Source organism: Gavialis gangeticus, unplaced genomic scaffold, assembly GCF_001723915.1.
Source record: "Gavialis gangeticus isolate Ggan-Ray unplaced genomic scaffold, GavGan_comp1, whole genome shotgun sequence".
In the NCBI taxonomy this organism is placed as follows: domain Eukaryota; kingdom Metazoa; phylum Chordata; order Crocodylia; family Gavialidae; genus Gavialis; species Gavialis gangeticus.
In genome coordinates this window covers 29,825,911-29,829,656 of record NW_017728994.1, presented here as the reverse complement: position 1 = coordinate 29,829,656, position 3,746 = coordinate 29,825,911, and the positions used below count along the sequence as shown (strand labels likewise).

Sequence of the window (3,746 nt, the reverse complement as noted above, 5' to 3'; positions counted from 1 at the left end):
CCCGCGGACGGGCTGGACGGGGCGGCCGAGCGCAGGCGGCTCCGATGGGCGGGGGAGCTGCTTGGGACGGGCGGGAGCTGCGAGCCCCGGCGCCGAGCGGGCCTGGGTCCAGTCTGGCCCGAGACCGACGTGCCCCGAGGGACGCGGCTGCGACCTGGCGAGCAAAACACGGACGGCTCTGGCCTTCGGATGCCGGGAGCCGCCGGGACCGGGATTGGGACCGTCCTGCCACCGCGCTCCTTGTCCAACACCTAGAGACACCGCTCATTCTCCTCAGACCTGTCTAAGGACACTTCAAACAGAGTTTAAAAACACTTGGCAGGGTCCCCAGGCCCCTTGTACCATCACTACTATTGTTTAGTCGGTCTAGTAAAAGATACCACATCTACCCAAAGAGCCGTGCCTTCCACTGCTACTACTACTACTAGTATTATGATGATTATTATAGTGGAAATGCATCCGGCTGAAGGAAGAATGAATGGGATTCTTCCAAAACTGGGACCGAAAGTGGCATGTCCCTGAGCTAGGGCAGCATCAGGCAAAACTTCCTTCTCTTGCCATGGATGGAGATCTCATTTCGCTTTGTTGTCTGTTATTTTAATGTTGTTCGTCGCTGCATCTCTCTCTCTCTCTTCTAGGCTCTCTCCCTTCTCAGGGCTGTTGAGTTGCAGGAAGCAGGGAGTATGAAAGGGCCAGGAGAGAGGGAGAGGGGAGAGAATTGCTCTGAGCTGCTATGGAGTGAAATTCAGTTCCCTGGGGAGTTAGCAGACAGTTTGTGGAGATGTTACTCCAGAGTTTCAGACTATGATAAATATGATAATTTGTATAAAATTTGAATGGGTTCTTGTTTTCAGGGAGAATGCCTCCGATGATGAATGTTCATGATTTTCAGATAGATGGCTGATAAAAAGTGTATTGAATTGTTGAAAGCGATTTTAATTTTAATTCTCTACCTGCAGATGTCTGATAATAATAATGTCTCCTAATAAAATAGGAAGGTGTCAGTTTAAGCAGCAGTATCTCGCTTCACTTCATCCTTCCCATCCCCAGACTGTGGCAACATTAACCTCTTCTTATAAAAAGGCACATAAAATTATTATAATTACAGAGTTATTAATTTTAAAAAGAGGGTTAGCAGGATTTTTTATTATTATTAATAGAGCTCGCACACTACCCCTGGAAGTATATCCCTGTGTGAAATGATGGATCCGATTGCTAATTCTATTATTAGATATTGCCTAGGAATTGCCTTTCGGGTTTTTAATTAGAGTAATTGAAAGCAAAAGAGGTGGGGCTAATTATTTTTTATTTTTCTCCCCTTTGTTATTATTTAAAAGCCATCGATGATGTTCCTGCCTCCAGATCTTCGCGTCAGAAGCAGACTTCCAGCAGAGCAGCAAAGGGAAAAGGGAAAGACCTGTGCTTTTTTAGGGCTGAAAGTCCCAAACCGGTAGTGTGCGTGTATGAGGTTAATTGGGTTTTGTGAATTTGGACAGCTCATAGGATACCTTCCCCAAACCCCCTCCGCTTGCCTCTGATGCGGGCTGATATTTCATGTTAAAAAAACAAAAATAAAAAAAAACCAAAAAAAAAACAAAAAACCCAACAACAACAACTCTGGTAACATGAAATCAATGACCTGGCAGTTACACTCTAATTAGCGCCTCCTGCGAAGCAGCCCAGAGCCAGCCCAGGAAAATCAAACACAAACGCGCACAGAACTGAGGGCGCACGTTGTTCGAAGGGCTCTGCTCCGGCCCCAGCCCTGGGCAGCCCAGATCCAGCCAAAGCCTCGTTAAAAACAAAACATGTTCGCCATCAGAAACATAAAATCGACTAGAAGGAAGAAACGCGCACGGCCAAGTGTCGAGCGCTGCCGTGTCGGGGACTGGGGCGGAAAATGGATCCGCTGCAACATGCAAAACTCGGCTCCCGGCCGCCCCGGCCGCGGCGAGGCAGCCCCCAAAGAGCCCAGGGTAGTTCGCATGGCTCTTTCGCCTCTCCCTGAAAGGCAGCGGCAGTGTTTCCATTCATCAGGGGCTGGAATCTGGTGCTTCTGGTTGAAGCAAAGTGGGATGACAGGGGAAAAAAGAGCTGGAGGAATGATTCACTATTGTGTGTGAAGAATTAGGGTGGAAATGCCTGGGAGAGGAGTGTGGTTTAAACAGCCACCGCCAAATCCTCTTGGCAAAGAGCAGAGGGGATGGTGCAGAGCTTAGCGAGCTTTACACCGGAGCGAGTGAATGTTACATTCGGGGACAGATGGGTACATACACACACACACACACACACACACACACACACACACACACACACACAGAGCCACTTATACATATTCATACCTAAATATATATACATATATATAAATATATGCATACATGCATATATGCATATCTACCTATTTATAATATGTGTACATGCATACATATATGTATTTAGCTGCAATTTGCCCGTGCACATATATATGTATGTTTATGCGCCTATTTATATGTATTTATATACATATATATACATACGCTCGTGCACCTACATATCATGTATATAAAAACATAAATCAATGCCCATATCCGTGTCTATATGCAGGTATATATCCTTGCGTGTGTGTATATGAAATAACTAGGTGCCTTTAAAAGAATTTGTATTATACAACAACATAAAGGTATATTGAACAGAGAACTTGTTTATGTATATTTATGTCCATGTTTCTACATGCATGTGTATGTTTGTGCATCTATATACACTTGTAGTTATATATATATGACTAATCTATATAGCTATACAGAGAATCAGAGAAGTGGTAAAATATTTTGTAATGAGAGAATGGTAATGTTATGGTTATATTAAGGCATATACAGTTTATGTGTGTGTGTGTGCGCGCGCGCGCGCGCTGAGTGTGTAATTTCCCCTCGAAATTAAAACAGTCTTAAATTTGGAGTTGTTGGGCAGGGGAGGGCATTCCCCCAAGCGTCAGTGGCCTGGTCACCCCCTTTTCTCTGTCTGTTGCAGACAGCACCCCCCACCCCCCACCCCATGAGAGTGCTGGAAGCCGGAGATGGGAGAGGACATTTATTCAGGGCAATTAGAGAGCAGGTACCGCTTCAAAAATGGATTTGTTAAGAGGGGACGGAGTTCAAATTATTGTAAAAAAAAAAAAAAGAAAGAAAGAAAGAGAAAGAAATGCGCTGAAACGATTGCACCAAAGTAGGGAAGCAGAAGCAGCTTGGCGTGTAAGGTATCATATTGGAACTGCTTCTGCTTTAGACCTCGGGATTAATCAAAGAAATCGGTGCATTTGATGAGGAGTTATTCAGCAGCTGAGCTCTGGAAAACTGCATCCCTGCTTTCTTTATACATTTTATTATTTTCAATTGGGTTGAAAAATTAGGAGTGTTTAGAGAAAAGAAATACACATTTCTTCTTCCAGCGGGCTGGAAAGCTTTTATTTTCCCTGTTCTTTTCTTTCCTTTCCCTTTCTATTTTTTTTCCTTCCCCTTTCCCTTCCTCCTTCTAAAGTTTTTAGAGGGAGGGTGATTGCCGGGGGTGGGGACAGGCTGCATTTGAGGAAACCGGAGCCTGGTCTGGGTGCTCTGGTCCTCACTGGTTTGTCTTCCTGATTCTGTTCTTACCCACCACACCCCAAACATTTTATTGTTCGGGTTTTCATTCAGTAGCCCAATCGTCTGAGTGAGTAGCCAAGGCTCCTTCACCCAGCTTTCAACTCACCCCCCCCCCCCCCCCCCCCCCCC

At 45.4% G+C, this 3,746-nt stretch overlaps 2 long non-coding RNA genes across 5 annotated transcripts in view; one reads left to right on the top strand and one right to left on the bottom strand.

The window, feature by feature from the left end:
* LOC109287421 overlaps window positions 1-3,746 on the bottom strand; it is a 39,081-nt gene that overhangs the window by 16,951 nt on the left and 18,384 nt on the right. The gene's annotated exons all lie outside the window — the stretch shown is intronic.
* The window catches only part of LOC109287424, a 6,283-nt gene continuing 6,094 nt past the window's right edge, over window positions 3,558-3,746 (top strand). The window contains exon 1 of the long non-coding RNA XR_002094862.1: window positions 3,558-3,684. This is a non-coding gene — a long non-coding RNA (uncharacterized LOC109287424). The remainder of the gene's footprint in view (window positions 3,685-3,746) is intronic.